The sequence below is a fragment of the Macaca nemestrina genome, chromosome 7, assembly GCF_043159975.1.
Source record: "Macaca nemestrina isolate mMacNem1 chromosome 7, mMacNem.hap1, whole genome shotgun sequence".
In the NCBI taxonomy this organism is placed as follows: domain Eukaryota; kingdom Metazoa; phylum Chordata; class Mammalia; order Primates; family Cercopithecidae; genus Macaca; species Macaca nemestrina.
This window is the reverse complement of record NC_092131.1, coordinates 50879955-50897812: the sequence shown is the minus strand read 5'-3', so window position 1 is coordinate 50897812 and position 17858 is coordinate 50879955. Positions and strand designations below refer to the sequence as shown.

At 41.4% G+C, this 17858-nt stretch overlaps 1 long non-coding RNA gene across 1 annotated transcript; it reads right to left on the bottom strand.

Moving 5' to 3' along the window:
- Nucleotides 1-4543: 4543 nt before the first annotated feature.
- LOC139364284 (uncharacterized) lies at nucleotides 4544-10796 on the bottom strand. The gene is made up of 3 exons (XR_011625855.1): nucleotides 10720-10796; nucleotides 9835-10079; nucleotides 4544-4890 (listed from the first exon to the last, which is right to left on the bottom strand). It is a non-coding gene; the product is annotated as an uncharacterized lncRNA (long non-coding RNA).
- Between the last annotated feature and the right edge of the window lie 7062 nt (nucleotides 10797-17858).

Here is a 17858-nt window from a genome sequence, read left to right as displayed (position 1 = left end):
AGTGTTCTCATCAGCCCTAGTTCTCCTAGTGTCTTCTCAGTAACATTACTGGGCAAAAGTCCATTTAGTGTGAATCCAGCACAAAATCAGAGCTGGTCTAGCAACAACAGTGATTTCAGATGCTGGGCTAGAGGGCCTTAATTTTCCTTAACTCAGAACTGCTTTGATTCCAGAGCCAAAGGACAGACTGAGTTAGAGGTGGGTAGCTCAGAGATGTAGAGGCATAACACAGAGTGGTTTAAAGCCTGGGACGGGAAATAAGGTAGAGCCCCAATTCAGTTCTCAGCTCTACTACTTAGCAGTTGAATATCCTTGGGAAGTTACTGAGCTTCTCGAAGTTTCACTTAATTATACTCATTTGTGGACTGGGGATGATAACACTTATTTCAATGCGTTGCAGTAAGATCTAAATGAAATATTACCTGTGGAGTACTTAGAATCACACTCAGTACAGAACTACAGCTCAATCAGTAGTAGTTGTAGCAGCAGTAGTAACTGTTCTTACTATTAGTGGTGAGGACAGAAGATGTTGGAAGCAGAGAATCAAGCTATTAATTTATAAAGAGGGTAGAGAGAACTGTAATCTCTGACCTAACAACAGGGAAATTCACAGGCCAATTCCTAGAAAATCAGGGAAAGGTTCTAAATGCCCCACAGACCTGATAGCCCCCTAGCAGAAGGCAGCGTGGTGCAGAGGGATGAGCACACCACACCAAATCACAGATGTCAAGAATCCCAGAAAAGCAACTTCAACTTCAATTGTTGCCTATACATTTTAAGATATATGCGAAAGTGCCAAGGGGTTGATGAAATAGGTAATTTAATACATGATTGGAGTATAAATTGATATAATCCATTGGAAAACAGCTGAGTCATCTATTAAGAGTCTTAAAATGTTCACGACCCAATAAATCCACTTCTCATAATCTAGCCTAAGGAAATAATCCCAAATGTGAAAAAAATCTCTATATGTAAAATGTAATTTCCTCTTATTTATTTATTTATTTATTTATTTATTTATTTTTGAGACGGAGTCTGGCTCTGTCGCCCAGGCTGGAGTGCAGTGGCCGGATCTCAGCTCACTGCAAGCTCCGCCTCCCGGGTTTAGGCCATTCTCCTGCCTCAGCCTCCCGAGTAGCTGGGACTACAGGCGCCCGCCACGTCGCCCGGCTAGTTTTTTGTATTTTTTTGAGTAGAGACGGGGTTTCAACGTGTTAGCCAGGATGGTCTCAATCTCCTGACCTCGTGATCCACCCATCTCGGCCTCCCAAAGTGCTGGGATTACAGGCGTGAGCCACCGCGCCCGGCCATTTCCTCATATTTATAACATATTATTTATAATAGAAAAAAATCCAAAGGAAACTAAATATTCAAAATGAGGAAATAGTTAAGTAAATAATAATCAAATTATATGTCATATTATACATGCCTTTAACATTATGTGTATCAAGTGCTTATAATATTGAAATATGCTTCTCGTGTTAAATTAAAATTGGTACATACATATCACAACTATGTAAAACAGAAACAAAAACTTTAGTCAGAAAAAATACTGAGAGGAAAATCCACATGTCCTGTAAATCTTTCCAGGCCTACTAGCTGCATGGCTAATTGAATTGAAGTAGGTGAAGGACTTGATGCCTTAAACTAGGGGTGGAAAATGGATCTCTTCTCTTGCCCGGCACTAAAGGATAGATGGTAGCAGCATAGAGAACAGTCTGAGTAAGGTTTCTAAGGCCCTGGGGCTGGGCTCCGCTGGAAAGAGGATCAAGATTCATTGATAATGTCTGTCATGAGCAAATTAGAGGACAGTAACAGCGATTGCTTGGAATATTTGACATCCTTATATGACTCCTCTTTTAGATAATTACAGTGTAAGAAGTCTGGGTAACTGCATGAAACTGTTATAGAGGAGATTCCCTTCCCTGAGAAGAAAGTAGAAGTACATGACCTCAGAGGTTCCTTCCAACCCTGAGAGTTGTCAAAGTATTTCAGAGGCTCACAGGATTAGAAAGGAAGATGTTTTGCAGGGACTTGGAACCAAAACGAAGTTTCAGAGCCCCTCAAAAGTCACAACGCAGTCACTTACTTCACAGACGTCATCCACAAACAGAACAGCATGATTATTGATTTATCACTCAGTCCATCATCCCAAAAGAAAAGTAGACAAAAGCCATTTCACACAACAGTTCTGAAGAAGTAATTTGTTTGTAGAGATTATGCCTCGAGTCTCCCTATCAAATTGCAGACATATGTATATATGAGGTTTCCTCGTCTCCTGACTGGGTAGTAATCATCTTGTACACTTGACCCAACCTGAGAATTTCTGAAACTAAAACACAGAGCCCTCCAGCATCATTCAAATTCTTCACAGGTCAATGATATTCTCAGCTCTCTAGCCAGCATCAAGTTACTCAATTGAGTATAAATTTTTCCCTCCACGTTCAGTCAACGGCTAAGTTCTTCAAAGGAAATTGTCGAAAACTGCAATCATGTTTGGTTTGTAATGCAATGGCGACACTAAACAGCCCAATATGCTCCTCTCACTGAGTCTTCATGTCATGGTGGAATCAACACGTGTTTGGGTTCCAAGCAAAAGCTGGCCTGTGGCAGCTTGCATGGGAAGTGAGGCTCACCCCAGCAGGTAAAACATAACAAACAAATGTGGCTTAAAATAATTAGTACCCATGCAGAGCAATCCCTGCAGAGTGTTTTCTTAGACTAGTTGCTTGAAGCCTTCTTTTAGATAAAGAAATGGGCTGATGGGCAGGAAGAGGAGGCTTGAGATACAAGGCAAAAACGGAAGCTGGAATTTTAAGACATAAAGCAGGGCTAAGAAAAGCAAAAGTTGGCCTCAAGGCCCCAGGCACCCTGAAAGGTCATAGGAAGTCAAAAGTTCCTCTGAATAATTAAAATGTTTTCACTCCATCTGAATGTCTTTTTGTGGTCCAACCACTTTCAATTTTCATTAAAAATTTTGTTTTATTTGCTAGTATTCTCCAACTGGAGAAACTTGCTGTGATCTTTCTTTTTTAAAGCGAGCATTTATTTTGATACTAAGGATAAATAAAGTATTGGCAAAAGTTTCCCCAGGCCAGGAGCTCTTGGGGGATTTTAGCTTTTGCCCATTGATCGTATTTGCCAGAAACATTTGGATGGGTGGGATGGGCATGGCAGCCAGAAGTATTTTTGGCTCACAAGAGATTTTAACCAAGAGCTGTCAGGCCCAAACACATTCGAAATCCAAACAATGGAGTGCAAGCATATCTGGAGAACTGTCATAATCCACATATCTTAAATTTATGGAAAATACTTAATGGAAGAGCAGTGATGCAAGTTTAATTTTAGGTTCACCAGATCTCAAGCCTTATTTTTGCTTTCTTATTTATAAAATAGGTATCTTTGGACGAAGGAGTATTATTCTTTCACACATCTCAACCTGGATCTATTTATGAGTATGTTGGAAATTGTTTTCTCTGCTTTCAAACATACTTATTACATAGAAACAGAATTAATCTAGGTCTCTCTTTTCATTTAATAGAGCTTGGGAGCCCTGATATCCATTCAATTAATTAATAGTGGAAGAAGAGTCCAAATAGACATTTCTAAAAGCTCTTCAGTATGATGAGCAGAGGAAGATAAGCATTTCATTAGTGCAATGACCACTTGCATCTAATTCTTTGATGTGCCCTAGATAAGCAACTCTAAATGTAATTACAAGGGCATACTTGGGAGATAGTTTCCAGCTGTCATAAATAGAGATGGCTCTTACGAGTTTTTTATTCTAATAACTTAATTCAAATTGATTCCCACTAAATTGACTCCATCTTCACATAAGAAAATATTTAGAAACCAATTAGCAGCAATTATGTGTCAGATAAATTTTTTGAACTACTCTACTGCCCAGAGGTTAAAATATTCAGAATTTCATGTTCCAAAATTTGCTCTTGTGAAATTCCTTCTATAATAACACAAAATTTCATAAAACCTGGAAGAGTGGAGAACATTGAAGCCCACTCTCCATTTCAGTTCATTTGATGCTTGTTTTCACTGTGTTGTCTCCCCCAACAAAACTTTTGAACACCTCCAATAAAGAGCACCATAATACGCTGCCTAAAAGATCTGCTCTATTTTGGAGAGTTGGAAATTTTCGCAAATTTTTACACAGGCATCCCTCAGTATCTGCGGGGTATTGTTATTTTTCATTGATTTTACCCCAATTTTTTTTTTTTTTTTTTTTTTCCTGAGATGGAGTCTCGCTCCGTCACCCAGACTGGAGTGCAGTGGCATGATCTTGGCTCACTGCAACCTTCAACTCCCAGGTTCAAGCGATTCTCCTGCCTCAGCCTTCCGAGTAGCTGGGGCTACAGGCATGTCCCACCACGTCCGGCTAATTTTTTTTTTTTTTTGTATTTTCAGTACAGACGGGGTTTCACCGTGTTGGTCAGGATGGTCTTGATATCCTGACCTCGTGATCCGCCCATCTTGGCCTCCCAAAGTACTGGGATTACAGGCGCGAGCCACGGCACCTGGCCTCCCCCAATATTTTTGATCCATAGTTGGTTGAATTCCCAGATATGGAACCCATGGATACAAAGGGCCAACAGCATATTAGTTTCCTGGGGCTGCTATAACAAAGTGCCACAAGCTGTGTGGCTGACAATATCAGAAATGTATTGTCTCATAGTTCTGGAGGCTACACGTCCACAATCAAAGTGCCGGCAGGGCCATGCTTCCTCTGAGATCTGGGCCGAATCCTTCCTTGCCACTCTCTAGCTTCTGGTGGTGGCTGTCAATCCCCATTGCTCCTTGACTTGCTGCTGCATCGGTCCAGTCTCTGCCTCCATCATTTCATGGCTGCCTTCACATTGTCATCCCTCTGTGAGGAACCTGCAGATATGAAGGATCAACTATATATATTAATTCCAAACCTTCTTCCCTGTAATTTCCACCAATTCATCTATGCACTGTCTTCTGGAGTCATAGTAAATTGGCCTATTGAAATTCCCTTTTGCCAGAATAATCATCCAATATCTTCAACCTTTCTTCATAGTTTCTCTTTTCAATAAGACCCCATATTCCCATCATTCTTTTTTGGGGGGTTCAAACCCCAGCTTCTCCACTCACTTAGCTGGCTAACCTGGCAAGATACCCAGGGTGATTTTAGGTAACAGATTACTCACTAAGTTTTTCAAGTGGGACCTGTAATACCGACAATGTACAGGGTTGTCATGAGGATTAAATAAGATACCATAGGTAGGATATGCTCAATGTTTATTTTCCCTTCCCATTTTCAAGTGAGGGACCCATAGTCAAATGAGATAAGATACAGTGTTCAGAGCACCATTCTTCTGCTAACACAATAATATATCAATGCTTTAAATGTGAGTTTGTGTTTTCTGTAGCTATGTCACACTGATGACTATCATGTTGTGTGTTATGAATGGAATTGTGTCCCCCTCCAAGGGCATACCCTTGTTGAAGCTCTAACACCCAATGTGACTGATTTCGAGATAGGACCTACAAGGATGATTAAGTTTAAACGAGGTCATAAGGGTAGGACCCTAACTTAATAGGACTGGTGCCTTTATAAGGAGAGGAAGAGAGAGCAGAGCTTTCTCTCTACCTGTGCGTAATGCACTCAGGAAGAAGGTGTGGCCCTCTGCAAGCCAGGAAGAGAGCCACTACCAGAAACCAAATTTTCTGGCCCCCTGATTATAGACTTCTAGCCTCCAGAACTGTGAGAAAATAAGTGTCTGCTGTTTAAGTCATCTAGTCTGTGGTATTCGGTTATGGCAGAGTGAGCAGGCTGATTCAGAGTGTGGTACTGTGAAGTATGGGGACTGCTATAACAAAAACCTAAAAATATGGAAGTGGCTTTGGAACTGGGTTATGGGACTATACCAAAGAGTTTTGAGGTGGTGTTAAAAAAAGGCTAGATTGCCTTGAAGGGATTATTGGTTTAAATATATATATATATAATATATAACATATCCATATATATATGCATACTAAAATATATATATCCATATACATATGGATACTATATATATGGATACTAAAGGTGATATTACAGGCCTCTAATGAGGCCTCAGAAAGAAAAGAAGAGAGCTATAGGAAAATCCTCTATTATCTTAGAAAGTACAGCTAACCCCCGAATAACACAGGTTTTATTTGTTTGTATCCACTTCTATGCAGATGTTCTTCTGCCTCTGCCACTCCTGAGACAGTAAGACCAATCCCTCCTCTTCCTCCTCCTCCACAGCCTACTCGGTGGGAAGATGACGAGGATAAAAACCTTTATGATGATCTACTTTCATGAATGAATAGTAAATACAGCTTCTCTTCCTTATGATTTTCTTAACATTTTCTTTTCTCTACATTACTTTATTGTAAGAATACAAGTATATAATACATTTAACTTACAAAATATGTGTCAATCAACTGCTTATGTTATTGGTAAGGCTTCTGGTCAACAGTAGGCTATTAGCAAAGTTTTGGGAGAGTGAAAAGTTATACAGAGTTTTGACTACATGGCGGGTGGGGGTGTGGGTGCCCCAACCCCTGCATTGTTCAAGGTTCATTCAGCTTTACATATATCATTGTGAACAGGACGTTGGTAGATATATGGATGTTAAAGGCCATTCTGGTGAGGTCTCAGACCAAAATGAAAAATAGGTTATTAGAAACTGAGAAAAGGTGATTGTTGTTATAAAGTGTTAAAGAACTCAGCTGAAATATGTTCTGGAGTAGAGGTTCCCAGTCCCTGGGCTGCAGACTGGTACCAGTCTGTGGCCTGTTAGGAACCAGGCTGCACAGCGGGAGGTGAGTGGCAGGCAAGTAAGCATTGCTACCTGAGCTCTGCCTCTTGCCAGATCAGCAGTGGTATCAGGTTCTCATAGGAGCACAGACCCTACTGTGACCTGCTCATGTGAGGGATTTAGTCGTACACTCCTTATGAGAATCTAATCAGTGCCTGATGATCTGAGGTGAAACAGTTTCATCCCAAAACTTCCCCAACCCCTCAGTCTGTGGAAAAAGTGTCTTCATGAACCTGGTTCCTGGCGCCAAAAACGTCAGGGCTGTTGTTCTAGGGTTTTGTGGGAGGTAGAACTTGTGGGTGATGAAACTGATATTTAACTAAGATGCCTAAGCAAAGTTTTGAAGTAGCAGCATGGTTTCCCCTTATCATTTATAGTAAAATATGAGAGGGGAGAGATACATTGAAGGAATTGTTAAGCAAAAAGAAACCAGACTTGGAGATGTGGAAAATGCTCAGCCTCCTCATATTGCAAAAAAAAAAAAAAAAAAAAAACCAAAAAACAAAAAACGGAGAACTTAGGAGGAAGAGAAGATAACTTTTGAAGAGAACATTGCAAGTGAGGCTGAGCAACCCTTTGATAGGAAATTGGTTTGGATGTGAAGCACAGATTTAATCAGTCATCTCAACAAAAGTCAGAGATGTAGATGGGATGATAACAGCAGAAACATTGCAAGCTGAGACTAAAGCAGACAGAGAGAAAAAAAGGATGGAATGAAGGACGGCTGTTGAACTTCTGGGATCCTACAGGATGAGATAATAAAGTTATTTGGGTTTTGTTTTCTTTCGTTTGTTTTGAGACAGAGTCTTGCTCTATCACCCAGGCTGGAGTGCAGTGGTGCAATCTCAGCTCACTGTAACCTCTGCCTCCCTCCCAGGTTCAAGCAATTCTCCTGCCTCTGCCTCCCAGGAATTATAAGAGTGTGCCACCACACCTGGCTAATTTTTGTATTTTTAATAGAGACAAGATTTTACCATGTTGGCTAGGCTGATCTCAAACTACTGACCTCAAGTGATCCACCTGCCTTGGTCTCCCAAAGTGCTGGGATTACAGGCATGAGCCTCCACGCCTGGCCCATAAAGCTATTTAACTGCAAACATACTTTATCCTTCAAGAAAAGAGAGAAACGACCCCAAAAGTGATCCAGATATCATCAAGGCTGCCACTGTCATCACAGGCCCATGGGGCAAGAGTGCTTCCTCCATGGTTTCAGAGGGTGAGGCCTCTCCATTTCAGCAGGCCAGACGGCCCCCACAGAAAGCCTCAGGGGTGGGAGCAGACCACTGCCTGGGGCCCTGGGGGTGACATCACTGTCCCAGTGGCCTGGAAGGCAGAGTATCCAGCCAGAGGATTGTTCTTCAGCCTGAATATCTAATGAGATTTGCTTTCCTAAATTTTAGACTTGCTTGGAACTTGTCATCCTTTCCTTCTTTTCAATGTCTCCCTTTTAGAATGCAAATGGCTATCTTCTGACTATTCTACTATTGTATTAAAAAGCACACAACTTACTTGGTTTCACAGGTTTACATCTGGAGAGAAATATTGCCTCAGGACTGATCATACCTCAAGTCTCACCCATACCTGATTTAGATGATCTCTGGATAACACTTTGGACTTGAAATTGATGTCAGAACGGGTTAAGACTTTGGGGGCTGTTGGGATGAGGTGGCTGTATTTTGCATGTGAGCAGGACATGAATTTTGTGGGACTAGAAGTGGAATATTATGAACTAAATTATGTCCCTCCAAAATTCATAGGTTGAAGTCCTATCCCCCAACGTGACTGTATTTTGGGATAGGTTCTACATGAAGGTAATTAAGATTAAATAAAGACATTAGGGTTGGGCCATAATCCAATAGGATTGCTATTCTTATAAAAAGAAGCTCTCTTTTTCTCTTTCTCTCTACATGTGCACAAAGGAAAGGATATGTGAAGATGCAACAAGAAGCTGGCCATCTGTGGCCGGGCGCGGTGGCTCACGCCTGTAATCCCAGCACTTTGGGAGGCCGAGGCAGGTGGATCATGAGGTCAGGAGATTGAGACCATCCTGGTTAACACGGTGAACCCCGTCTCTACTAAAAACACAAAAAATTAGCCGGGCGTGGTGGCAGGTGCCTGTAGTCCCAGCTAGTCAGGAGGCTGAGGCAGGAGAATGGCATGAACTCAGGAGGCAGAGCTTGCAGTGAGCCGAGATCACACCACTGCACTCCAGCCTGGGCGACAGAGCGAGACTCCATCTTGAAAAAAAAAAAAAGGAAGTTGGCCATCTGCAAGCCAAGAGAATAGCCCTTGCCAGAAATCAAACTCTCCAACACCTTGATGATGGACTTCTAGAACTGTGAGAAAATAAATGTCTGTCGTTTAATTCACCCAGTCTGTGATTTTTTTTATGACAAGCCAAGCAGACTAAATACATTGTGTCTATTGTCAAACAAAATCCCTATGGTTTACTTTATATGCTGCTATTAAGACATATCTACCTAACATATTTAATGCAACGTGAGAAAGAGTTAGAGGAGAGAACTTGCTCTTTGTGAATGCAAGTGGCCTACACTACCTTTTTAATGACTCACAAATAATTCTTTCAACCACCTGTGATAGAATCTTACCCAGTACCTATGTCAGCTCATCAGATTACAGTTGGTAGAATCATACACTTATTAAAAATGGAACCAAATTTGCTTATCTCCAGGCTTCTGGAACGTCTCCATTCTCCTACCTTTTACCTCAATAATAATAATAATAATAATAATGGCACCCATCATTTGGCATGATGCTAAGTGTTCTGAGGGATTAATCTCTCTGTGCCTCAGTTGTCTCACCTATAAAATGTGGATCAGAATAGACCCTATCTTATAAGGTTGTTGTAAAGATTAAGTAACTTGGCCAAGGCTGCACAGCTATTAGTGGCACAGTCCAGGTTCAAACTAGCTATTGAACCTTGAGTAAGTTATTTGTCCTCTTTGTGCCACATTTTTCTTATCAATAAAACAAAGACAATGATAGTACTTACCACATAGGGCTATCACAAGGATTAAATAACATAATACATGTGAAATGCCAAGAACTCATACACTGTCCTTCACATCACCAAATTCAGGCCAGCCTAGGATAGAACCGTTAGCTCCATGAGGGCAGGGAGGGGTTTCTGTCTTATTCACTGTTGTGTCTCTGCTCCTTGTGTAGTGTCTGACACACAACAGTCATTCCGTGGATATTTGTTGAATGAGCTAAAGGCAGGTACCACTCAGTTCAAAGCTGTGGAAAAAAAGGTCAAGAATAGGAAAACAGATTCTGGGGAAGATGTTGGAGGAGTCTTTTATCTCCACCTACGATGCCTCTAGTTTTTCACATTTCTTGTTTTCATTATACAGCCCGAGGTTTTTCCTGAGAAATTCTCCCTCCCCTGGGAGGAGCAGTGTCCCAGTTGTGTACTTCTATGGTTTCCCAAACTTCCTTATCAACATCCATGTCATACCACACTTGCCTACTTTTGTCTTCCCTGTTGAACTGTAAATACTAGGAGGACAAGGACCCTACTCAGCCTACTCACCAAAGGATCTCCTGTGTTCTGTGCATGAAAGTTGAACAATAAATATTTACAAAAGAAAGAAATGAAGGCGGGATGGAGGAGCAGGAGGGGAAAGGAATCTAAAGAGGGAAGGAGGGAAGGAGTTTCTGGGAATTTTGTCCAGCAGGTAGGACACTATGGTGGGAAAAGCAAGGAAGGAAACGACTCAGAAAACAGAGCAATTGATATAGAATTCATCTAGGCTGGGGGACTTGAACTTATTGCAAACAGCCACCTATTCTTTTACACTCACCTCAGTAATAGGGGTCTCAGCTCATCACTGACAATATTTGATCTCAATTTTCAACCTGACGATGAGCAACTCACCTTATACTGGATACACCAAAAACACACATGTGGCATGATGACTAATGATGCAACACAGAAGGCAAGCTCTGGCATCCAGGAGAAAAGTCCTATAGGAGTGCAGAGATGGGAAAGATGGCTGTATGGTGGTGGGGTCAGGGAGTCTCCACCAAGGAGGGTGGAAGAGAGAGCTCAAGAAGAGGTCATGATAAAGAGTGAGCAAAGATGAGAAGACTGGAACCTTCATTGTCAGCCTCATAGAGGAAGACACTTGAGGACACCTTGGTGATTATGAAAATGAAATGATATTAATAATGGCTAACATTGGGCACTTACTTTGAGCCAAGAATAGTGTTAAGTGTTTATCAACATATTAACTTCTGTTAATATATATTATAACCATATATACACACATACTTATTTCATGTGTATATATATCAATAATATGTACATTATAGGTATAGCATGTATAATATATGTCAGTTATATATATTATACACGATTATTATTATGACCATTTTACAAGAACAAACCATATCACAGAGGGGTGAGGTAATTTGCCTAGGAGCACTTGGTGGATAAATCCTCCAGCCGGGATATGGAGCCCGATAGTCTGGTAGACAATGAGTAGACAGATTGTCCTGGAAGAGTGCAGACTCTGTAGCCAGATATGTCACAAAATAAAAAACTAGCTGGCTCACTTCTGTAATCCCAGCTACTTGGGAGGCTGAGGTTGGAGGATTGCTTGAGCCCAAGGGTTTGAGGCTGCAGTGAGCTATGAATGTGCCACTGCACTCCAGCTCTGGGAGACAGAGGTGGACCTCATCTCTAAACAAACAAACTAGAAATGTCAAGGCCTTGGGGCTTATATTGGAAAACTGGGAGAAGCAGGAAAAGCTGCTTCCACAAAATGAGGATAAGAGGTAGTGGGTAAAAGATGTTTACTGTGTGTCCACCTGACCTTACACCCCATGTTCCTGGGGTGTAAACTGACACAGAGACAGAACTAGTTACTCAAATTTCCCTCCTTCTCTCCAGGTTGAGAGAATTTTCCAGTTGTGTGTGCATTTGTCTAGAGAGAGTAACACACAATGAAAGTAATGTCCAATTATGGAGGCACCTGGAAGCATTGTCCCATCACCCCACCTAGCGGAACTGGCAATGCCTTGGATGTGTGCGATGAGAATTTTTAAAGACCAAGCTTCTTTTTGCCTTGAATCCCTTTGGCTGGTCATAGCCCTGTTTTACAGCACAGGTCATGCTCTCTTCTTGTTTAATAAATTGATGAATATAACCAGACAGAGGAACCTATCTAGATAGGCTCAACATTTTGGGTAGGATTCATCTTCAAAAAATGTGAAGTTTGTGGAATAGTGACATGGAGTTTGGTTCAGCCTGAGCAAGGATCTGAATTGGATGCTGTGATGTGCCAGCCCAGATCCTCCTTCAGCACTGAAGAACCTCTTCTCCCAGCTGCTGGGGGTTTTGTTGGCACAGTGCCCTTGGCTGTCAGCCTCTCTGGGAAGATCCTGGCTGAAGAGAGCTTCTCTACACAGGACACCTCGTGTCAAATTGATTGATGTGTGGTTCATAGGTCCTGGCCCATCTAAGCACCACTCTGAAGAACCATCTTCACTTCAGAGCTCCTAGGAGGTCACCTGAGACATTGATGCAGACTGTATCACAGCCTAACTTCTCCCACTTGCCCAGTCCTCACCCTTCCCTTTCCACGGTTGTTGATCCCCAAAGCATTCCTAATAAACATGCCGTGTATTCATCTCCATTTCAGAGTCTGCTCCTCAAAGGACCTTACTTGTGACAGGATCTGATCGAATTATCTTTATAGAAGATATGTTTTAGCTGCCTCTCCACTCCCCCAGCCTGGGAAGAGTGTTTTAGAAGAGATATTTGACAACTAGGGTAGGGAGGGGGGACCTAGTTGCTGGCTTACCCCATTAGAAATAGATCTCACTTTGCTTTTCCCCCGTATCTCTGGTTCTGATGCCTGTTCGTTGTATTGCATTGTGAATTGTTGAAGGACAGGGCCATCTCTTAGACATCTTTGTAGTACCCCTGGTGGCTAGCAGAGATCAGAAGTGCTTAACACCAGACTCAGTACCCATGTGTCCTCTCACCTCATTAAATTTCAAAGGCATTCATGTCTTATTCCTGCTACTTTCCAGTGGGTCCTCATAAACAAGGTAGAGGCTAAGGTGATTTGGTGGTAAATCATATGAGAATAATTTATATATGCCTTTAATAACTAGAGCCAGACTTTCTATGCTACTGTTTAGAACTCTTGGGACAGAGATTAGGTGTACAGAGCTGAATGATGCCCCTAAACAGATACGTCCACATCCAAATCCCTGGCACCTGTGAATCTTACCCTACTAAGATTGAAAAAGGGATCTTTGCAGGTATAGTTAAGTTAAAGGTCTTGAGAGGAGATCATACTAGATTACCAAAGTGGGCCCTAAATCCAATAAGTATTCTGGTAAGAAGAGAAAACACAGAAAGGCAGAAGAGGAGGCAGTGAGTGACCACGTCAACAGAGATGGTAGTGATACAGCTGTAAGCCATAGAACGCCTGGAGCCACAGAAGCTGGGAGAGGCCAGGAACAGAATCTCACCTGAGCTTTTAAAGAAAGCATGGCCCTGCTGCCCCCTTGACTTCAGACATCTAGCCTCCAGAATTGAGAAAGAATGTTTCTGTTAGAAAGAATAAGTTTCTATACCATCCAATTTGTGGTCATTTACACAGAAGCTCTAGGGAACATTAGGATTGGAGGGCTAGAGAATCCAGAGTGAGTTCCACCTATACTATGAAATCCATATGTTGAGACTTGGATTTCTACTCTGACACCCCCCCGACACCACCCTGTGCCTCTCCCATCGCAGAACAGACCTCTGCAGTATGTTCATAGGTAGGACATTGAGATCACCCAGAAGTCTAGAGTAGTGACTCTGAGGCCTGTGGCTCAGCACTGGCCATGCCACGCCCTAAACACACCAGAGGAGGGAGATGGAGCCTCATTTGAGCAACTTTCCAAACGTTTAACAAAGATGTCCTTGAATTCATGATCCAACTGCTCAAAAAACTCTCAAGCAAATGCAACACTATGAGATAATGTAGGATTTACTGGAGTAAAAACGAATTCTTAGCACTCATAGAATAACTTTCAGTTTAGATGAGAAAACGAAGGCAGCAATGTTTTAATGTGACCTATGGCCGTAGTCAGAGGCGGAGTCTGAAGTCGAATTCAGGACATTCTTCCACCATGCCATACCAATGTACGTTCTTAGAACATCTCTGTTTTTGGTTGTTCCAACATTTTTAAATTACCAAAGACAATTGCTTATCTATGCATTTTAAATGAGTTATATAAAAGTCAAGTATTAGTCCTAATTTTAAAATAGCTGTGTTTTGGACAGATATTTAGAATTCCAAACCAGTTTGCATCCTGGTGACATTCAGCTAGATGGAAATAGAAGCAAACAAACAAAAGGAAGGCTTAGAGAACTGACCTCCCAGCTGCACGGAAAAATGGCTTTGAGGCTGTTCACCCCAGCTAGGAAGAGCTGCGGTGAAACAGCGTGTCTACACCATACACATACATATTCAGACGCTTTGTCAAAAAAGCCCAGTGCTAGAGCATTTCAATTAACAAAGTGGGATGGTTTACCTGATAAAATGCTCCCTGTGTGAGTGTAATTACATATTTATACCCCACAGAGATTTTTTAATTTCTGTTTGGTTTGTTTGCCTTGAAAGTGTTTGTCACTGGGAGTGTTCTTGATGTGCAATTTTAAAGCAGTGTTGGCCAACTGTGTGGCTTGTTTTCATTTTAGATTCATTACAATTTGAAGATGATGCTTTTCCCCCTGTATACACACAATATTGATACTTCCACAAGAAGACAATACATCAAGGGACAGGAAAAGCATTAAAGGAAATCTGTCAAGTACCTGTTTTTTGGTTCTCCCCTTGTTGCTTTCTCTTGTTTAACTCAACCAGAGGCTACTAATTGAATCTGAAATGCTTGAAAACATGTTTTCTTTCTTTGCAAGTATGCTTGTTTCTCATCTTCTGCACATAAAACTTTTCCTTCACTTCACCTCCCTGTCATCAATATAGCAAATAAAGCTGGAGAAACAGAGGTCCTTTCTGTGGTTCTTCACCCTGTCCTTCCCTGATGAGTACAGAGACACGTGGATCTACATTGCTGATTAATTGGGGCTGCTTTCATTCCATCAGTAAGCCTCAGAGTCCCTGCTGTGTCCTGGGTACCACTGTCCAGCTTTGGGTATACAGAGATAAGTTGTAGCCCCTGATCTCATGGAGCTTGTGTGCTAGCAGAGAAGCCACGCATGGAGAGAAGCACTTACAGTCCAGCAAGGCAAGTGCTGTAACCGAGGTGTACCTGAGGCATGGGGGGAGGCACTGTGGAGGTGGAAATCAATTCGGCCCAAGGCAGGCTTTATGGAGGAAGAGGTGGCTCTGGAGGTGGGTCTTAAAGAGATCACTCACACACTTGAGAACTCATCAGTTGCTCAGACCAGAGATAAAGCCCTGAGTAAGACCATAGTAAATGCTAAGATTTACTACATTAAACCTGTAGACTTACAGATCACCTACATAACATGCAGCGAAGTTTGATGGCCACTATTCTCCTTCCACCCTGGGTTACACAATTTGTGTTCATCTCAGATAATCAGATCTTAGCTGATCTTTCTCATTGTTCCGCCTCAGACTGCAACACACTCCAATGCATTCTTCACAGTTGCCAATCAGGTCGTGTTGGGCCATGATCAGAATCCTTCACCAGGACTGCCTGGAGAATAAACTCTCCAGATAGATTCTCCTCCTTCCTCTCTGGCCCATGCTCTGGGAAACAAATGACCTAGAATTCCCCATTTCAACTGTCTGTGCTTTGCACAGCCATTTCTACCTGAATGTCCTTCCCTCCATGAGATGTTTTTCAACTGTTTGCTCTTTAGCGTGCCTGCCAATGCCATCCCCCAAAGGAGACTTGCTGGGTTCTTCCTTCCAGCCACCGTGATGTCTTGTATACAATCAAACTTGTTTTAGTTGGCTCAGGTTGCTATAGCAAATATGTCATAGACTATGTGGCTTACACAACAAACAATTATTTTTTACAGTTCTGGAGGTTGGAAATCCCAAGATTAAGATGCCAGCAGATTCACTGTCACTCATAATCCATATATCTCCTTTACATTTTGCTCACTTTAGGAATGTGATTGAGTAGAAATTAAATAACCACATTTATTCTCTTTAGATGTTCTATTTCCCTAACACAATTGTAAAGCTTAGAAACCTATAGCCCTCCAGAAATGAAAGTCCACGTTCTGTGCATGTGCATTTCTTTCACATTTTCACTGGCTCTAGGTGTAGGATTTTCTCCCACTGACTCCAATTTAAGGAAATGTTCAGTGGTCCCCTGGCTATTGTGAAAAATTGACTTAAGGTCTCTCCTATTGGTACGCAGGCAATGACGTCATTTTACCTGGTAGTATATGAAGTTCAAATGCTTGGGAAGTTTGCCGTATAAATCAATAAATAACAATAGTAATTGCATATTTATCCACTAGGCCACCTGGAATATAGTCGTGTGATTTTACTCAGCATTCAGGGAAATGCAAGGTTTTCATTTTCTCTCTCTTTTTGGAAGGAAGCATACTGCTGAGACTATTAGAGAAAATGCAAATCTCCTCGCTGTTTGGGAAAGCTCCAAAAGAGTGAAAGTGAGCAGTTGTTACCAGCAGTGTTTGGATGAAAATGTAAACTCTTTGTCTTTAAAAGTGTTTATTTAACTGCAGAGAGTTTACACAGCTTGTGGAGAATTACAGTGGAAGAAATTACATTTCATTTCCACCATCGTCAGTTTTCTCCACCTGCCAATGGTCCCCACTTCAGTATGCTGGGGCATTAGTAATACTTAAAATGATTACAAAGAAATACCAACATTTCCTATTAAGATGAGGAAGAATGCAGTGGGCTCAAAATGAGGAATTTGCATCCCTCCTCGTCCCTACACACTGAGAATAATTTCTTCTAAAATAAGTTTTCCTATCAGATTTATGTTCTACTTTCTCCTCACCCTGTTGCTAATGAGGAGGACAGAGAAAGTTGCTAAAACCACTGACCCCTTGACAAACAGAACTCTGCTCCATAAATATGTGCTGAGTAAATATTTTTAAAGTGAATGATTACATTCATTAGTGATCGATTAATGATTACTGATTAATTAATGGATTTATTCAAGTTATTTTTGAGAGGGAAGATATTCCATTTGAGGCAGAGGTAAGGTAGGGAATGTTTAGATTTCCTGTCTCCTCCTACCTAAACTCTTTCCCTACTTTCTGCCAACCCTAAACATGGGTGCCACAAGTAGATGCCAATTAATAATGGGTGAGCTGACGATCACCAAAATGACCTCCCTGCTTTGAGTTTCTAGAATCTAAGTCATAAAACTCACATTAACACTTTGTTCTTCTCCTATTAACATAGAAATTATAAATCTCAGAAAAGCATATCCACTCCTTATCCTATTGAGATGATGATGTGGCCAAAAGGAAACATGCAATCATACCACATCATGTTTTCAAAGTGCAATGAGTGAGGCCTCTGATGGTTCCTAAACCAGATGGTCAATTCATGTGGGGAAGCTTTAAAGAAAAAAACAAAAACAAAAACAAAACCCTCATAATTCTTGGGGCTATCCTCAAAAAAATCCGATAAAATGGATCTTCATGAAACCTAGAGACCTATATTTTTTAAAACTTCCCCAGATGATTCTTGCGATCAGCCATGCCTGGGAATTGTTTCTTCACACTGCAACAGTGTGGTCCCCAGCAAACATTCAAATATGTGTGATATTTGGATGACAAATACAAAATGAAAGATATGGACATGTTATAAAGAATATATTTAGTTTCCTGTGCAGCAGATGCTTGGCCGACTAAAAGGCTGATGACCAGATTCTTGATTTCATTCACCTTACGTTGATTATTCTGCAATGGCCTGGAAAATCACTGAGTTGTTTTGAAATAAGCACCTTTACACTCTATCAAGGTCAAACCTTTTACTTGATGTACTTAACTAACCATGTAAAATATTACATCAGCAAGCCTACGAGGCA